This window comes from Cavia porcellus, unplaced genomic scaffold (genome assembly GCF_034190915.1).
Source record: "Cavia porcellus strain 051 isolate PalLab524CR breed Dunkin Hartley unplaced genomic scaffold, mCavPor4.1 scaffold_29, whole genome shotgun sequence".
In the NCBI taxonomy this organism is placed as follows: Eukaryota; Metazoa; Chordata; class Mammalia; order Rodentia; family Caviidae; genus Cavia; species Cavia porcellus.
This window is the reverse complement of record NW_026947512.1, coordinates 9,634,354-9,654,954: the sequence shown is the minus strand read 5'-3', so window position 1 is coordinate 9,654,954 and position 20,601 is coordinate 9,634,354. Positions and strand designations below refer to the sequence as shown.

Here is a 20,601-nt window from a genome sequence, read left to right as displayed (position 1 = left end):
GCATTCTGGAAATTTTGTGTTTCCATGTTCAAGAGGTAGATGTCGTAGAATGTCTCCACAGCCTAAGATATGGAATGGTTTTCTATAGCAGTTTTTGAGGGAGGAAAACATGGCAGGATACAAATACAACTAAGCATTCAGCTCCTTGATGTCTAGAATCAGTGCATTCCCAGTTAAATGTATCTGTGTGAGATGAAAAAACACAACTTCAGTTTTACCCTAAGGAATTCACATGAGAATTTAATTTCACTTTATGCAATTTTTTCCTTTAAGCTGATCTCTGAAAACTGTGAAGACTTGCTGATGTGATTTTGACAGGTTGCTGTACATGGAATCTCTGACCTCTGCTGTGGTCATTCTGCAGTATGGTATTGTCTTTACTCTGGAAAATACTGGAATGTTGTTGGGGAAATTGCTTGACCAATTTCAAACCCTTCAGTGTACACTAAGATGGCAACTTTTAAAATTTAGTAAGAAAATGATGAACATCCTTGAAAAAAAACTAAATAGTACAAAAAGTGTCTTTCCATCTAACTCCTTACATTGTTTTTCAGAGAAACAATCTTCTCAATGTCATTTTAGAAAGATCACTTTCTGGATGTTCTTTTTAGGATATTTCCCTTTACACATGTGCAGATATACAAATATATTTTCCTTGCATAAGTGAAAGTATAGCGCTTGTAAATACTTTGCTGTTGTTTACTTCACGTATTTTGTCTCTATATATCAGCAAATGTAGATCTCCTTTACTTTTGATAATGGCTGTTCCAGTCATTTAAGTGTAGACTTTATGCTATTTGGGAATGGAAACAATATTTAAGTGTTTATCTGCTTCCTCTGGTTCTTTCTAACTTTTTAGTAAGAACTACTGTAAGACAGAGTATAAGATGCTGCACACAAGGAAGTTTAATTAGTTGTATTAATATTTATAAAGTACCTTTTTCCTGTACTTCTCCTGTCTATAGAAGTAGTCTACATCTTTGCCTTGTTGAAGCATTACATGGCCACCTGGTTTTCTTTGGCCCACGTGGTGAAGGAAATATTAAACTTTAAGGCAGAAGATTTTAGGGAAATTTCATGATTTGCCCTTTTCCTCTGCTATAATAACTGTAGTGCCCTCGATGGGCACTATTCCTTCAGGTGAGAAACAATGGCATGAAGATGATGGGGAGCAGACTGATAATCCAACCGGTGATGGATGGGCAGAAGAATAAGAGGAAACTTTGTTATATTAAGTAACTGCTATTGAGAGGCTGCTTACAACCTTAGGCTGATTTAGTCTGACCTGCAAGAAGAAATCTATGGAAAGTCAAGGAATCTAAAAATATTGAATAACATAGTCCTTCTTGCTGTGAAATGGCTTTCCAATGATTCTATAGTTCCTAATTCCTTCCTCTCTAATTCATTTAATTAAATCATCACAAAAAACTACCATATACAATGCAACAGTTATTATCAATTCATTCTCTTTAATCAGTTCTTTCAAACTTTTCAGGGAAAATTTGTCTCCAAAGTAATCAATGAGTTTGTGGGGTTTTTATGTTTGTGTTTTTAAAACAAATAAAATCAAATTGGGGCAAATGACTGCTGTTGATTGTGATAGAATAAATGGATCTAGATTTCCCCTCTCATCATGAACAACTGAAAAACTGGTGAAAGTACATGAGGCAACAGTTTTGAATGTTGGATAACGGGCAGGCTATGTGTATGATTCTTAAAGTGGAGAAATAAACAAGGTGGGCCTACCATTGCCCTACTCTATGCTTGGAGGCACTTTCCACTCCCACCTCAAAGAGTAGGATAAAAAACAGCACCACAGAGTTGTTAAGCTGTAGTGTGATAGAGACTGCAAGGAAGCTTAGGAACTGTAATTGTTGGGGTAGAGTATTAGGGAGGAAGCAGTTATGGAAGAAAAGAGGTCCGAAACTTTTATAACAACTTCCTTGAGTCTGCTGAAGATCATATTTCTGTGCATACGCAGGGAGAAATTCCACAACATTAAAGAATGGTGAAAACACTTTAAGCTGATTCTCAGAACATAAAGGGCTAGAAGATACTATGATTAGAGAGGTCAGAATGGAGACTCTTTGTTGAAAACTTGGGGTACTTGTTGGAAAATTTGGAGATGTCAGGCCTTAATAGTGATACTAAACTATTTTTAGAGTAAAATCTACTCAAGATAGTTTATGAAGCTTACAATCTTCAAAAAGATCAAGTCAAGTAATCTGACTCTTGTTGAGGGGCAAAGTTCTTTAAGAAAGACTATAAAATCTAGAATTTATCAGCATAAAATTAACAAATCTCAACATTCAGCTTCAAATCACTAATCACAGGAAAACAGAAAAATACGATCCAAATCCAGTAGAAAACTCAATCCTTATAAACACACTCAAAATGACAGAACACAGCTTTCCTCCTCCAGATCCATGCACCTTGGATCGAGACAGCCAGCTATGAACTGAACTGAAAACATATGATAAAAATGCTCATGTTTACCTCAAGGTATCTGGGAAGCAGAGAGTAAAAGGGAGATAAATCCTCCCGGATCATGATCCCACTTCCTGCCTCTTTTGAACAGACCCTCCTCCTAACAGCCAGTCAGCTGCAACACCCAGTCAGCTTTCAAAAGCCCTGCCTATGAGTGCATGAGGCTTTGAGGTTAGGAGGACATCTAGACACAAACAATAGCAAATGGAGAAGGAAAAATACTTGAAATAATATTGAAATTTCCAAATTGGATGAAAACTATAAGCATACTTCTCTGAACATTTCAAGGAACTTTAAGCAGGATAAACACAAAGAAGTCACCTTATAGCATACCCAATTTATAAAAAACAGTCATTTAAAGGAAAATTTTAGAAGTAACCAGAAGGGGAAAACATATTATGGACCAAAGAACAAAGATAGAACTACCAATTTTCCTCTTTGAAACTATAAAACCAGGAGATGGTGAATCACTACCTTTAAAGTTCTACATATAGTAAGAGCAACAATAACAACAACAACAACAACAAAAGCAATAAATTTAAAAAATCCCAAATGGATAAAATTACTTTGATAAGCTAGAATTCTATATGAAACAGATAGTAAAAAAGGCTGAAAAAATTGTGAATTGAACTTTAATAAATGTTAAAAGATATTCTTAAGGGAGAAATTTAGAAGTATCCAAAGAGAGCTACAAATTGTAAATATGTAGGTAAATTAAAATGATTTTTATTTTAAAGTTAACTCAGAAGATAATTTCTTGAAGTAAAATCAGTAATATTTTATAACGTATGCAGATGTAAGCTACGTAATATCAAACAAATGGGAAGGAGGGAATGGAGTAATACTGGTATTAGTAGTACAATAGCATATAAATGCAAATTGTGATAAGTTAAAAATGTGTATTTTAAGCAGCTACACACATTAACCCAAAATTAAATAACAAAGATGGTAGTAATAAGCTAACAGTAGCGGTGAAATCCAACCACCAGTGATGTATTTAATCCAAAAGAAGGCAAAAAAAGAGGAACAAAAAGAATCAATGGGAAAAAAACAACTATCAAGATAGTCCATTCATGCTTAAATCTGTCAATAGTCATATTAGATGGAAATTGTCTAAACATTTCAATTAACAGGCCGAGATTTTCAGACTGAATGAAAAGAGCTCAGGACTTCTGGGAAGATAGCAGAATGGTGATCAGGAAAGAAAGAGCCTCTTCAAGGCTTGTTGTGCAGACTCTAGGACATAGCAATGTGAAGAAGAGAAGGAGGACAGTGGGTCAGTCTCTGGGAAGGATTTGAGGTGAAAACCGAAGTCCGTGGGGAAAGCAAAGAGAAACTTCAATGAAGGAGAAAGAGGAGGCAAGCAGTGCTTTCCTCCTGAGCCCAGACTCACTGTGTAAGAGGGGCTATTTGAACTCACAGACTCGCAGTGACTTCTGGCAACCCCAGAGGCTTCCACAAGAAGGGTACCAGTAGAAATGAGCCACAGATGCGGCAGACTGCAGTGACTGATCAGTTGCTTGTTTTGAATGTCCTGCAAAAGAGGGTGATTGGCTCAAGCCATTTTGGAGAGAGGTCAATTGGGTGGAGGACTCATAATGGCTGTTGGCTCTACCTAGTGGCTCCCAGCCAAGCTCAAAACTGCTGGAGGCCTGGGGACTGTTGTGGCTGGGAAGGTCTGGCTTCAGTCTCACAGTCAGAAGCCAGCCTGAACTTCACTGTAAATAGGGGTGTAGACTTGCCACTGCTGGTTTGCTGGGCTTGATCCATGTGAATTTGCACTCTGTCTGCTCATTTTGTCTACCAGTGGCAGCAAAGATACACCTTGAAGTGAACTTTGTTTTCTTGTTGTGTTTGCTCCCCCCCATTTTATTTCTTGTTTTGTTTTTTTTTTTATTGTTGTTCTTGTTTTTATATGAGTGTGAACATGGTTTCTAGTTTTTGTTGTTGTTCTGCCTTGTTCTTTTTATTTCTTCCTCCTCTCTTTCTATCCTGTCCCTGCACCAGTTTCCCAAAGTTGGCATGACCCTCGTTTGTCCTCTAGCCTTGTTCTAATCTCTTCCTTTTCATCTATTTCTGTATTTCTCACCAAATTCCTCTTCAATTTTCCTCTCCTGAGAGTAAAGTTACCATATTGAGGACTTATTTACTGCATACAATTTTCTGGTTCATTTTAGATTTTGTTATGTAACTACAAATCTAGTTTATATAGTTAAAGGTGGCAAATTATCGGTTACCTGAGTTTGTCATTTTTAGGGCTCTGTTTGATGCTATTGTTATTGCTGATTGTATCACTTTAGCCACGTGACATAATTGGTCTAGCCAACTGTTCTTCTTGGTACACTGATACTGAGATTGCCTGAGGGTCAGAAAACCATACTGTAGGTCAGTGCCAGAGAACCTAGGCCAACACACAGCAACTTCTCATCCCCAAAATTGAAGAGGTAGGATCTTGCAACAGACTCAAAACCCAAAATCCAGCTGCACCTGGAAGATACCTTTGAGTGGTTATTTCCAGAAGATTCTAAATACTAAAAATAAAGCTATTCACCATAGACAATTTACAAGCATCAACGTAGGAATTAAATTAGAAAAAATAAAAGCCCTGTGTTTTTGTTGTATATTATTTGTAAAAAGCAAACATTTAATATAAAATAAAAATACATCTAAAATTAAAAACTAGAAAAATATATACCAGACACACTGGTATATGTATTGAATGAAAAATACAGTTGTCATATTGACATCACAAAAAGTTAGAATAAAGTATGATTAGGAATTATGTTACCAAAATGCATTTGAAAAATGCATTGTCTGTTTATGTTCAAAATTTTCAGCCAACTAGAAATGGAAGTGTATTATCTGTAGAGAGTTTGAAGAGAACAAAAGGCTGTGGAAGTGGATTTGGTCTCTTTGCTTAAGCCTAGGGTGTTGAATTTCTCCTGCCCTCTGACACTGACACTCCTGGTTCTCTGGTCTTTGAATTCCTACCGAGTCTTACACTATTGGCTCCACTGGGACTCAGATTTTCAAGACTGGGCTGGACCAAAATCACTAGCATTCTTGGTTTCCAATTTGTAGGCTGGAGGCTGGGGGTTATCTTATCTTCCATAAGCATGTGAGTCATTTTCTTACAGTAAGTCTCTTTCTTTCTATATATTTGTATATATCCTCTTGCATCTGTTTCTCTGGAAGCCCTGTCTAGGACACAAAAGAAGAACACATATTTTGTTTTTAATTTGTAGTCAATAGGATGATTGTTACGCTGAAGCCCTGTCAGCACCTCATAATGTCATTAAATTTGGAGACAGACATTTTAAAAACTAGCCAAGCTAAACCAGGCATGATGGTGCCTGCTGGTAATCCCAGCACTTGGGAGGCTGAGGCAGGAGGATTGACATGAGTTTAAGGTGAATCTGTGCTACATATGACTCTAACTACATAGAGACCCTATCTTAAAAAACAAATAAATAAGCAAAAACATAGTAACCAAGTTAAAATAAGGCTGTTAGGGCAGGCTTTCCTCCTATCTGACTGGTGTTCTTGTAAGAATAGAAAATTTGGATGCATGGAATGACATGGGGCACACAGATGAGGCACAGAGAGAAGGTGGCTATCTGCCAGCTACAAAGAAAGGTCTCTGGAGAAATCACTCATGCTGACATTTAATCTAGAACATTTATCCTTCAGAACTGTGAGACAATAAATCTCTGTTGTTTAAACTATCTAGTCTGTAGTATTTTGATGTAGCAGCTATCATAAACTAATACAATGGCAAGTGGACATCCCTAATAACATTTCTTTAAAAAAACATAAAGATAATACTGTAAAAATCAGTGTACAACAATCTGCTATGTTTCTGTATGCTAGTTATAAACAATTAGAAAATTCTATAAACGTAACTATTATAAAAATAGAAAACATTAAATCACAAATATTTAACAAACTACTGTTAATACTTGTGAAATTAAAACTACAAAACTTGGTGAGAAAAATTAAAGACTTTTTCAATAAATGGAGTGGTATGCCATGCTCATGGGTCAAAAGACCCAGCAATGTAATCAATTTTCTCCTAAGCAATCTACAGATTCAGTATTGTTCCAATTATAATTCTAGAAGTTCCTCTGTTTACACTGAAATATTTGTCCTAGAAATTATATGCAAATTTAAAAGGCTGTTAATAGCTAAAACAATTTAAAAAAAATAAAGTTAGAACAGGTATATTATCCAGTTTCAAGCATTGCTACAAAGCTTCAGTATTCAGAATAGTATGGTGTTCACAGATTCTAGATAAGGATTCCCAAGTACATAGTTGACAAAGGAGCTCAGGAAATTCAGTAGGAGAAAGAAGTGTTCTTTTTTTTTTTTTGTCTTTTTCGTTTTCATTGGTACCGGGGATCGAACTCACGACTGCCTGCTTGCAAGGCAGGCGCTTACGCCACTGAACTAAATCCCCAGCCCCTGTGTTCTTTAAACAAGTGGTGACAAAGCTGTTGAACATTTAAACAGAAAAAAAGTCATCATTAAATCAACTTTATATTCTAAACACCAATTTACTCGAAATGGATCATAGTTTTCAACATAAATGCTAAGACTATAAAACTTCTAGAGGAAAACAGAAGAGAGAAATCTTTGCAGCCTTGAGATATCCAAAAAAATTCTAGCTTATAAAAATAAAAGAAAATGATGAATTAGACTCCCTTTGTCAAATGAAAATATTTACTTTAAAAGGCATTATTTACAAAATGAAATTCAAACTAGATACCACGTACACATACATTCAGAGTATTGAACGTATATATATATATATATATATGTATATATATATATATATATATATGTTTGTGTGTGTGTGTGTACACACATATATATATACACGTATATATATATGTATATACATATATACATATATATAAAGATAAAGATAATACTGATAATATTAATAATAAAATATAAAGATAACGTATATACATATATATGTATATGTACACATATATATATTCAGAAATATTTTCAAATTCAGATTTCACTTTTGCAATTTCTGTATGTAAATAATAAAATATCTTGGAATGTGATCCAAGTAAAAACACGTAATTGTTTTAAGTTTTCTACAGGCCTTACCCTGTACATGTATCCTGAAGTTGAAAGTGATTCCACAGAATGCTTTTACAGCACTTGAGTAAAGTCTGAGATCTATCACATGAGGTCAAGTGTGGAATTTTTCACTAGTGGCATCATGTAGGTACTAAACAATTTTAGATTTTTTAGCATTTTGGATTTTGAAATCAGAGATGCTTTCTCTCTATATTTATTTTGACTCATTGAAATGTATACTTACAGCAGACATTTTTGGATAACCTTGTTCAATAAAGTTGATTAAAATAATGTATATTTTTGGTATTGGGAATTCAAATTAGAGTCTCAAAAAGCTGAATATATACTTTGCCATTTAACCACATCCTCAACTGATTAAAATAATGTAATAATATTAATAACACAGATTGGTCCCCTTATAATCTAACCTTTGTTCATATTACTAAGCAATGTAAGAGGTGCACCACCAGCACAATGTTTTTGGGTATCACAGTTGAGCAGAAACCTCAGCAGATATTCTTTAGAAGGCCATTGAATTTTTTATGACAGTTTCAAAATTTAAGGACAGCTTGATCCTTCTCCAAATTGTGAAGGATAGAAATTTACATCACCGACTCTGTTGCTTCTACGGCTTTCATGTTTGACTGGAATTACACAGGTGGTTTTCTGGGTCTGACTTTGCTTCCATAATAGTGTGAGCCAAGTCATTTTTTTTTATTTTAAAGAGAAAAAAAAAACAATAAAAACAATGTTACAGGCTTTCAAAATAAGACGATAGGAGATTAACAATGGTGAATATATTGGGTGTTGATATTTTCAAAGTAGTTGCTCAAACTATAAGATATAAGCATGAAAAATTGATCAGACAATGTAAGCACAAACAATTATTTTCAATGAACTAATAGAAATTAGTAGCATAATTATCTTAGATACCTTGTATGTATGCCCCTTCCTTCTTTTCTCCTTTCCCCCATCCTGGTTGCTCTTGCCATTTGAGTAGGATTTTCCCCTTTCACAATGTCTATTGTACATTTTGGATTTTATTTACTCTTTCAGTTTCTTATACTATGAAGACAATATGATGTTTACACAGGCAATTCATATATTTCACTTGTGAGTATGTTCTCAAATTTCATGTATTTACCTATAAGGCCCTCAAGTTTATAATAAATCCAAAATGGGCAACTGAGATGAATACCCACTTCTTAGAGAAATACAAGTGACAAGTAAATACATGAAAAAATGTTCAGCATCATTGGTCACTTGAGGAATGCAAATTAAATAACACTGAGATTCCATCTCATCCCAGAAAGAATGGCCATCATCAAGAAATCAACCATTAGCAAATGCTGGAGAGGCTGTGGGGAAAAAGGAGCCCCCTCCACTGTTGGTGGGAGTGTAGACTGGTGCAGCCTCTGTGAAAACCAGTGTGGAGATTCCTCAAAACACTAGGATTAGAGATCCCATTTGACCTAGCTATTCTCCTTGTGGATATCTTCCCAGAAGAAATAAAAGCATCATACCACAGTGATACATTGCCAAATCCTTTCATAAATCTTTCTCTCTGGTCTCTGTTCTGCGCTCTCTCCTGTACCCTCTCCCCTGCCCCCCCCCTTTGCTCTTCTTTTGTACCAGGCATCTAACTCATGATCTTGCCCTTGCCAGGCAGGCGCTTATGCCACTGAGCTAAATCCCCAGGCTCTTCTTCCCTCTCCTCTCCTCCCCTCTCCTCCCCTCCCCTCCCCTCCCCTTCCCCTTCCCTCCCCTCTGCTCTCCTCTATTCTCTTCTCCTCCCCTCCCCTCCCCTCCCCTTCCCTCCCCTCTGCTCTCCTCTATTCTCTTCTCCTCCCCTCCCCTCCCCTCCTCTTCCCTCCCCTCTCCTCTCCTCTCCTCTCCTCTCCTCCCCTCTCCTCCCCTCTCCTCTATTCTCTTCTCCTCCCCTCCCCTCTCCTCTATTCTCTTCTCCTCCCCTCCCCTCCCCTCCCCTTCCCTCCCCTCTGCTCTCCTCTCCTCTCCTCTCCTCCCCTCTCCTCCCCTCTCCTCTATTCTCTTCTCCTCCCCTCCCCTCCCCTCCCCTTCCCTCCCCTCTGCTCTCCTCTATTCTCTTCTCCTCCCCTCCCTCCCCTCCCCTTCCCTCCCCTCTGCTCTCCTCTCCTCTCCTCTCCTGCTCTCCCCTCCTCTTCTCTTTTCTCCTCTCATCTCTTCTCTTTCCTTGTAATCTCTGATGGTTCTGTTTCTGTGTAGAATCCTGACTCAAATTTTGTTCAATTGTTTTATATACTCATAGTCTATAGTTTTCTGGAGAAACTTTTGTCATTTGCTTATATTTTTCATAATTTTGAGTAAAATTTTCCTGTTTTTATTTTCTGCTTTATTTTTGATACTAGCAACAAAGCTTTTTCCTAGTTCTTCTTTAAATAATTTTTAAGACTACCTTTTCTTCTCTTTCAGCCAGTTTTTCCATTCCCAGTACTCATCTAGTGAGATATTTATCGAAATGGAAAAATACATCTGTGTGTGGTGGCACATGCCTGTAATCCCAGCATTTTGGGAGGCTAAGACAGGAGAACCATGAACCTGGGCCCAGTCTGTGCAATTTAGTAACTTAGCTAGACCCTATCTCACAAATAAAAATTTAATATGGGCAGTGGATGTATCCCAATGTGAAAGCCCTGAGTACAATCTCTAGAAACAAAAGCAACCAAAATAATGTAGACTTTCATTTCTGAGAAGACAAAGTACACTGAGAAACTATTTGAGGATCTGTGTTACCATCCTTGTTCTGTGAACCGTCAACATCATCTTGGTCCAGAAGCCAACACCTTCTTTGACAAACTCTTCCTGATTCTGGACTAGATTTCCTCACCTGGACTATGAGAGAGTTTAAGTTTCATGAGCTCCCCCATTTTCATCATTATTCCATTCTCATTTATATATTGCATCCCTGATAGACAGCAGTTTATGTGTTTTGGAAGATAAGGTCCTTCAGTTGTATTTAAGGCTTGATTTAAAGGAGGCAATTTAAGGAGGCAAACCTTGGGAGGGGTCACATAGTAACCACTTTCATAAAAGCATCTCTCTCTCTCTCTCTCTCTCTCTCACACACACACACACACACACACACACACACATGCATGCATGCACACACACACACACACACACACACATACACATACACACACAAGACCATCATGTCCATCATCTAATATGAGCAAATGGGGGAGGCTTATGGCCAGCATTTTACAGGTCAGTGTTTTAGAAAGACTGCAAGATACTGCCTGATCCCCCAGATCTTAACCTGGATTGGTTTTTAGACTCTTTCCTTTCACCATATGGATTTGGATTAAGTCAAAATTCAGGAGAGAACTCACCTCGGGCTTTCAATCACTTTGCCTCACACTCTATTTTACTGCGGACTAATCTTGTCATCAATAATATTTTGACAAAACATAAGACTTAATGAAAGAAGTGTTAACTTATTTTTCCATAGCCTTTTTTCATGGGCTGAATCTGTTTCACAGAAATTTTGACTTTGAATCTAATTTGGAGCATGCCTAAGATTAAAAAGAAGTTTCAATAAAATCATGGTGACAAAAGCAACAGGCAACAGAGAACCTCTTCATCCTCCGTGCATCTGAAGTACAGTTTGCCCATCCTCACCCAGCCTACTGATCACACATCCTACTCTGTCTCATCACGATGATTCTCCCTCTGTGAATATCTTTATCCAGCTACTAATTCATACTGAGCATTGTGGAAAAGACAAAAAGACAATGGTAAGTGAGAATGACAAGGACTGCTTTGGTCCTAATAGTTCTGCAAGTCATATGATAATGAACAAGATGTTACAATATGTGCCATCTTGGATTATCTGAGATAGTGCTCATAAAACTCCGAGCACAATATTTGGTTCTTGAAAGTCTTCAATAATGGTTAGCAAATATTGTCATCACTGTAGGGGAGGAGTATGTTAGTACTAATAAAGCCTGATCCAAAGTAAGGAGTCATTATTTCTGATGAGGGTGGTGAGATTGGCTTCCCACAGAAGGGACAATTGAACTGGCTGGAAAGATGTGTGGGAGTTTGGTAGCCAGAAAAAGGCAAAAGACATTCTGGTTGAATGGGTCAGCAATACAGTTCCCATATGATCTCATCCAGGAAGACTGTGATCACTCAGACTCTTCAGAAATAAAGGGCCCAGCCTTAAACTGGGAGCAACCAGAGTGGAAGAACAATCAAGGTGCAGTCGATTTATGGGCTTCCTGCTGGGCCTAAATGGGTCCTCAGACCTCAGTGATTCATCAATAGGACAAAGGACATGTACCTGTTGTAGAAATCTGGTGCTTTTGGTTTATTTTTATATTGCTTCTTTTTTGTTTCATTGTTAATATCCAGAGAGTTGTGCAAGACAGCATTAGAGATGTAGTGAAATCCATTTTGGCCCTTTCCCTTTGTTATGCATTTTATGTCCAAGGAAATGAATTCTATATCACCCTTTCTTTCTAGAAAAGTGCTCTTTACTACAACATGGAGTAGCCGCTACTTCTGCACTGTTTCCTGTGGAAGAGTATGAGCAATTAATATTTACTGAGCTTCATACTAGACACTTAAAAGCTCTTCCTGTAGTCTTCCCAGCAATCTTCTGAAGAAGGTATTGTTATTCCATTTGTGGGCCAAACTCACGGTGATGACATAACCTGGCCAAAGTCAGCAGCCTAAATGTGAGATGCTCCTTTCGGTGACTTTCTCTACCAGCGCCTGCTGTCAGCATGGACTCTGTTTTCAAGACATCCACAATTGGCAAGGAGCCCCATAGTGTAAGGGAAGCCCCAACACCATGGCATTTCTTCTTCCTCTCAACCTAGATTTCCTGCAAGCTGAGATCCACGGCTCTCTAGTGTCTTATCACAAATGCGGCCATGATTCCCATTTCTACCTGAGCAGGTCAGATAAAGAACGTATCTTTCCTTGGTGACAGGATTAATCTGAATAAACATCTTCATCGCTTACCACTGCTCCCTCTTCCCTTTTACTGTTTTCTTTCTAAGGCAAAGCAGTTTCCATTTAGAAGTAAGAAAAGTGACTGGTATGATTTGAATATTTCTGTTCCTCCAAAACTTGTATTGAAATCTAACCCCCAATGCCAGATTTTTAAGAAGCAGAACATTTAGGTGGTGATTAGATCATGAGGACTGTGCTCTCATGAGTGAGTTTAGCTCTTCTACAGGCATTGGGAGGGGGTATAGCTCAGGGGCACAGTGCCTGCCTGCAAGCATGAGGTCATGAGTCTATCCACGGACCCAAAAATTAATTAATAAAATAAATAAAATAAATTAAAAAAAACTGGCTTTGGGGAACAGTGGGGCTTTCCCTTCTATTCAGCCATTGGAAGACACAGTGTTTGTCCCCCTCCTGGGGTGCAGCAATAAGGGAACGCCCTGAAAATACAGAGAAAGCCTTTACTGAAGCAGATAAGGAATCTGCTAGGAGCTTGATCGTGAACTTCCTTGCTTGCAGAGATGCCAGGAATAATCTTTTGTTGTTAACATGTTCCCCAGTCTGTGGCATTTTGTTATAACAGAATGATGTAGTATAGTGACGATGTGAGTCTCCCTTGGAATCTGTCCCATCGAGGTAACTCACATTCATTTGTGTGACTGAATAGTCTCTCTAAGGTGCTGAAAAGTCTTCCTTGTTATCATCACTTTCATCTTTACTTCCTTTTTAAAAAACCTATCACCTGAATTTTCAAGTCACTGTTCTGTGATTTTGGCAAAAATAAAATTTGTGAAAATTCTTAAAAGATTTCCAGTGTTAGTGACTTAATTCCCTTTTCAATTGTTTCCTGCCTTCCAGATTCTGATATTTATAGAGACTTTTCCTCTACTTTGTTCATAAGCCAAGGGAAGTTTTGCTGTGTTTAAAAATGCTGTTTTTTCTTCACAGAAATGTGAAGGGTACAGTGGCATTTCTCCTTTTTTTCCCTGTCTGCCTTGCTTTGACTGGTAGTGGCATTTATTGGGCCATGATCAATCTGCTAAAAGACAGCAAATCAGGAATGGCAGGTTGAAAAAGGAAAGCATGAATATTAATTAGCTAAGATTCCAAACAGAAGCCTTTTAATTATATTAAAATGCACAGGCCTGCAGGCAGTGAGATAGTTCCTGTTATAAATCTGTCGACAGGCCATTACCTCAGCCACGTCAATGTGTTTTAATGAATGAATATATACATTTCAAGAGGAGGGGGAGAAAGAATTATTTTTGTGTTTATAAATATTAAAAAGAAAACTATCAGTGTGGGGAGATATCCGTGACAGCTCTTCTCAGGGTGGAGGGGTTTGGGGAAGGCTGCACCAGTTCATCCGAAGCTGTGAAACTAAAGCCTGTGGCTAAGGGGAGCACTGATTCAATTACAAACAGATGACTGAGCCAGGGTGAGTGAAAGCCTCGCCTCCTCTGCAGGTCAGCGAGTGAAGCATTTAAGGAACTTGCATTGACTTTTCAGGTCACTTCATAGTCATTCACCACAGGAAACAAGGAAATCAGGTGCCTTTCTTTGGTACTTGTTAACATGAAGAAAACATTTAAAGGTTGAAGGGTGACTGGCCCCCATAGTGTAAGGAGCCATAAACTGAGAAGAACTTAAAAGCCCAGGGCAATAAAGTACTGAAATTTAAGAAAGTGGACCTTAGTAAGGTCTAGAGTCACCTTGAAAAGAACCATGGAAAAGGATGTCAGGAAGAACAGGAAAGTGGATGAGAAGGAAGGCTTGTCAGGGAGGACAAGACACAAAAGAAGCATGACAGAACCTGGTGGACAACTAGTCCAACCACTCATTTTGGGGGACCAAAACTGAGACTTAGGTGGGAGATTTGGTAGGAAAAACCTGTTTTGTTCCTTTCTTACCTACCTATCTACTTCTCTGCATATCCACTAACCTATTTATGCATTCACGTATCACATCTTTTTAAAAAAATGTTTTAGACTCCACAGATCTCTAGACTCTCAACTTAGAGTATTTTCAAAGACTTTCTGCTACATTTATAACTTTAAATAAAAAGACATTTGAGGAAATTAAGAGTACCACATTCTATGTACACCTTATGTAATTATCACAGTGTGTGTATGTGTTAGGCCAAAATAGTTCAACTCAAATGCAGAGAATCAATAAGATCCACTCAGTTCAACAGGAATATTGAAAGCAAGATTTCAGTATCTCTGTAGCATCACTTTGTTCTTGGAAAGCTTGGATTTTCAAAGGAATGGAAACTCACCGTACGACCCCTAAACACATTATCTTTGATGTTGGAAAATTTGAAAGGATGATAAGCAGAAAATAATCCTTTTAAAGTGCATGTGATGGTTAATCTTGTTGGTCAACTTGATTGGGAGGCACCTAGGAAATTAGTAAAACACTTCATCATACATCGGTGATGGTATTTCCAGAAATAGTAGGTATGAAGGGCAGCAAACTGATGGGGGAGAATTAGCCTGAATGTTGGAAGAGCCATCTTATAAAGTGGAGGCCCAAATAGAAGGAGAAGAAAGTCCACTGGAACAGGGTGTCCTCCCCTCTCTTTCTGCTTCCTGGCTGTCATAAGCTGAGCAGTGTTCCTCTGCTTTGCCCTCCTCCTATGAGTTTTCTGCTTCACCAAGACTAGAAGCATTGGAGCCAGTGGATCATAGACTGAAATCTCTGAAACCGTGAGCAAAAATAAATGCTTCCTTCTTTCAGTTGTTTATGGTGTTTGTCACAGTACCATAAAGCTGAATAGAACTGCAATTAAATAAGTCTCTGCTTTTGAAATTAATTGAGAGTCCTTATGATTTTGAAAAACGTTATGCAGATTTTTTCAAGGCTAAACTCAGCAAATATCTGCAGCAGGGAACACTTCTATATGTAGATTTACTTGTCTGGGGAAGTGTATATGTAAAGGGCTGAGGGCAAGGTATACATTGTTCCATCAACCAATGAGACAAGATTCCTAGATGGATATGGATTTTGCAAACATCTGCCTTTGGCTCAGCAAAATTCAGTAGATGATGTCATGACTTAGAGAAGGGTATTTGTCACTGGGAAAATATTCAAAATGCACCTCAAAAAAAAGCTAGGAAGGCAGTGCTACTATATCACAATGATATAAATGTTCACAAGTATTGTTCTAGACATTAGACACCAGACATGTTTTAAACAATTTTGAGATGCCCTTAGCATCATGACTATGACGGATAAACATAATATATTTGGTGACAAAGAGGAGAATAAATAAGATGCTAAAAGTCACATAGCAGATGTTAAATATCGATTCAATTTGATTCACTGTGGACTCAATACTTTCTACATGCCAAACATGGTACAAGCAGCACAAGACAAAATCCTATAGTGTTTAAATTTTCTGTTCTTGAGAGACACACACACAGATAACTTCAAAATCATGGGGTAAGTGCAGTAGTGGGGCTGTGCACAAAAGAACATGTTGAGCATAGAAGAGCAGTTCTGGGCTCACCTGTGGCATCAGAGAGACTCCAGAGAAGGTAGAATTTGAGAATGCATTGGATAGGCAATTTTTTTTTGGTCTTTTTCCTGTTTTATCGGTACCGGGGATTGAACTCACGACTGCCTGCTTGCAAGGCAGGCTCTTATGCCGCTGACAAAGAGATGGGGGCAGGGAGAGGGAGGGAGTTAGGGAGGTGACAACCCAGTCTTCAGACTTAACAGCAGCAATACCCATTTTGCAGCAGTGTGTGTTTTCCTTGCTAGATATAATTTTTCTTCCTAGAAGAAAAATTGTTTTACTTTCTTGCCTCCAGTTGAAGTCCCAGGGTCATTTGAATTATAAATTTGCTTCTCTATGAGATGATAGGAAAAATGAAAAACAGAACATTTATCAACCTATCGTTCACTGTCCTGAGTTGCTTCTGTTTTCCTATCTAGGTGTTTGGAAGATTTGGCTGCTGCTGATCCCCAGGAAGTAGAAACAACTTGAATACCCATCAACTGTCTGGATCATGATTGCAATTAATCAATACAAGCCAAAATATGGTGATTTATCACAGATGATACTTGCTGGTGGTATATTTTCCTCTTTAATATTCACAAGTCGATAGCCAAGCTGACAGTCACTAGTTGATGGAAGCCACAATAAGAAACTTTCACTGTCCCTTTAGCTCTTCTCCTTGATTGCATTTCTTCTATAAGATATGAAAGGAGAACCATGGCTGTACCTTATCGCTGGTTCAACTTGTTTAATCAGTGACTGTCCTTGGACAAAGTCTTAGCAATTGGCCACAGTCATGCTCTTGCTTCCTTTGAGAGGGGACAGGAAGTCATCTTTCTTGAAGTTTTGGAAACTTTTGGCTGACCACAGTCGATAGACAAGGTGGGAATTTAAAATATTATATTTTTCTTGTTTCTAATCATGCTGCTCTATTTCTATCTTCTGCACTTTCAGGTCTCTTGCTATCGTGGATATACATAAGGCTTGTCCAAGTCTATACCATGCTGGAGATTTGTGTTAGGAGACAAATTTATACCACCATCTCAAAACTATCAGAGAAATCCAGAGTTTTCCCAATTCAGTTGAATTTGAAAATGACTTACTAAAAATCTTTCTACAGTAGTCTACATGTATCAGTCAGGTTTTACTAGAGAAACAGATATAACACAAGATATACAAATATATATATATATATATATATATATATATATATATATATATAAGAAATTACAAGATTGGCTTACAATAGCCACAAAGTCAGATGAGGGAACATATAGAGAGTGTCTGCATATCTAGCAAGGCTAAGATGTCCAGCCCAGGGGCTGGAGCTTACTGCAGTGTCCTGTGAAAGTTCCTACCAAGAGGCCAATTGGTCTGCAATGGAGAACTGAAGATTCTACAACAGAATGCCGAAGAGTCTACAGTGAAAGCTAGAGTCCCAGGCAGAAACTGAACAGTCTGTGCTAGAAACCAGGAGATGATGTCCAAGCTGAAGGTGAAGACTGGGGCTCCTCCAAAGACCCAGCAATCAGTCTCTCCTCATTGCCTTTTATTGTACACAGGCTGCTCCCCTGAGGTGGGTGTACCACTCACACCATTTGCCTACCCTCTACTTGCATAAGCTGACAATCTCACAAACTAAGAAATCGGGCCCCCTGCTTATCACTTCAACTTTGGATCTTCTCAAATTGACACAATGACTGATATCCTAGAAAGGTAACTGCTTGTTTTCTACAACCCAGGATTTAGAGCTGCTAAATCCCTTTGCTTCTAGACTTCTCAAGTTGACACAATCTTTAAACCATAACACCACATTTAGCAAGTAAAACTGTACTTTCAGAGAGCAGCAATGTTGCGCTAGAGCTAGATTTGGGTTACATTCAGAGGTGTAGGACCATCATGGACACTGTGAAGACGTTGTCATCCCCATGGAGTGTTGAATAAGTACTTACATAGTTCAAAACCTGTTACCAAAGATGGTACATGCATATCTTTCCGGTTAAAGTGAATTCACACTATTTTGAGGAAGCCAGTGAAATTGGAGCTTCAGAAAGACACACAAATCCTATGGTAATTATGTTGGTAAAAGAGGAACATGGGTGATCAAAAAGCAAGGGAATTTGGGAAGGAGACAGGTTGGCAGGTGAAAACTGTCTTAGTGGTTACATCCTGCAACCAGAGTCTTTTGGACTTGTTTCTAAGATTCAAGTGGTTCTGATAAGAGTCAGCACCAGTGTGTGTGTGTGTGTGTGTGTTGGTAAATTAAAATGACCCTTTCCTTTCCTTTCCTTTCCTTTCCTTTCCTTTCCTTTCCTTTCCTTTCCTTTCCTTTCCTTTCCTTTCCTTTCTTTTCCTTTTTTCCTTTCTCTTTTTCTATCCTTTTATTTTCTATTGTTTCCACCAAGAAATGGAATTTACCTCCTTTTGAATTTCACTGATAGTGCTATGTACTTCTTGAGGCCAGGAATTAAACGATCTATGTGTTAAACATGTTTCCACTTTTATGACTAAATACCAGGAAAAACCAATTCAGAGGAGAAAAAAAAAAGGTTTATCCTGGCTCACAGTTTCAGGGGATTCAGTCCATGATCATTTGGCTTCTTTACTTGTCGGCCTATAGTGAGGCAGAAACGTTATGGCAGAAGAGCAAGATGGAGGGAATGTGCTTACAGCCGAAACCAGGACACAAGAAAAGTGAGAAATGAAGAGGCTAGGCACCAAATATACAGTCCCCAAGGCCAGGTCCTTTAACTAGGACCCACTTCCTATAGTCCATGTGGCTATGAACCCATGAAAGCATTAATCCATTTACAAGGTTAGTGTGCTTATGATCTGATCATTTCTCAACAGTCTCTCAGCTGGGCTTTGTAGGACACTTTAGATCCAAAGCATAATATTTACTCCTATATTCTTTTTGGAATGTTACCTGGAACACAGCCACTACGCTACAAGGAAAGCCAAGGAACAACATGGTATGACCTAGTGAAGAAAACCAAATCTAGGGTCAGAAGCCCTGCTTGTGATCCCAGCCAGAAACCAGTAGCACCTGCTATGTATTGTGAATAAGATCATGTTTGGTCTGCCAGTCATTCTTTTTTTTTTTTAAATTAAGTTTATTTATACATTTCAGATATACATAATGATCATATTCATCATAGGGAATTTGGAATCATACATTTTATAGTTTGAGTCCTCTTTTTTCACAATCCCTTATCCTACCTTCAACCCATCTTCCCTTCCCTATTTAAAAAGCTTTTTTTCCATCTTATCCTTGTATAGACTCTGCATAGAAGAGCTCAAAACTCCATCAAAAGACTTGTAAATTTAACAACCAAATTCAGTAGTGTAGCGGGATACAAAATCAACACTCAAAAATCAATAGCATTCTTATACACAAATAACAAGCTCACTGACAGAGAAATAAGGGAAACCACCCCCTTCACAGTAGCATCTAAAAATGAAATACTTAGGACTCAGTCTAAGAAAGGAAGTCAAAGATCTGTACATTGAAAATTATAGTACTCTGAAAAAGAGATCGAAGAGGATATCAGAAAATGGGAAGATATTCCTTTCTTATGAGAAAGAAGAACCAATATTTTGAAAATGGACCTACTTCCTAAATTGTTATACATATTTAATGCAATTTCGATCAAAATACCATTAGCATACCTCATAGAATTAGAAACAATCTCTCTAAAATTCATTTGGAACCAGAAGAGGCTTAAAATAGCAAAACTAATTCTTGGCAACAAAAGCAAGGCAGGGGTCATTAGAATTATAGATTTGAAATTATACTACAAAGCCCTGTGATAAAAACAACATGATACTGGAACAAAAAAACAGATCTGAGGATCAATGAAATAGATTAAAAGATGCAGAAACAACTGCAAACTAATCTTTGACAAAGGAGCCAAACATATTCACAGGAAGAAAGATACCCTCCTTAATAAATTGTGCTTAAACGGCTGACTTTCCACATGCCAAAGACTTCCAGTCATTCTGTGCCACACTAGATACCAGTGCAAAAAACCTCATTTACTCTGTTGGGTCATGAAGAGTACATTGTTTTAAGCTACTAAGTTTTGATGTGGTTTGCTATATAGTATTAGATCTGGAAATGTCTATATTTGTTTTTTGTTCATTTGTTTTACTGCTGTCTTTTGTTTTTTGAGACAGAGTCTTGGTATGTAGCTCAGGCTGGCCCTGAACTCACAGTGATCCTACTTGCCTCAGCCTCCCAAGTACAGGCACATGCCACTATGCCTGGAATGGAGACATCTATGTATGAAATCTCTACAGGGGAGTGAGGAGGGCACCAGAAGGAACATCTCTGATAAGTGAGAGTCTGACTGGCAGTGGGAAGGGAGTTCCAAAGGGCAGTTTGGGAAGGGAGAAAAGTAAAGCTGGATACCCTGTTCTGTAGTACCTAGGAAATACCCTGGAAGGATTACAGGGGAGAGATTTATGGGGGCTTTGATGGGAGTCACGGTGAGACCTTGAGATTTCACAGTGTGAGTAAG

The 20,601-nt window shown here is 38.1% G+C and overlaps 1 long non-coding RNA gene across 2 annotated transcripts in view; it reads right to left on the bottom strand.

The window, feature by feature from the left end:
• Positions 1–20,601, bottom strand: part of LOC134473969 (uncharacterized) — a 118,740-nt gene that overhangs the window by 56,420 nt on the left and 41,719 nt on the right. The window lies entirely within an intron of this gene.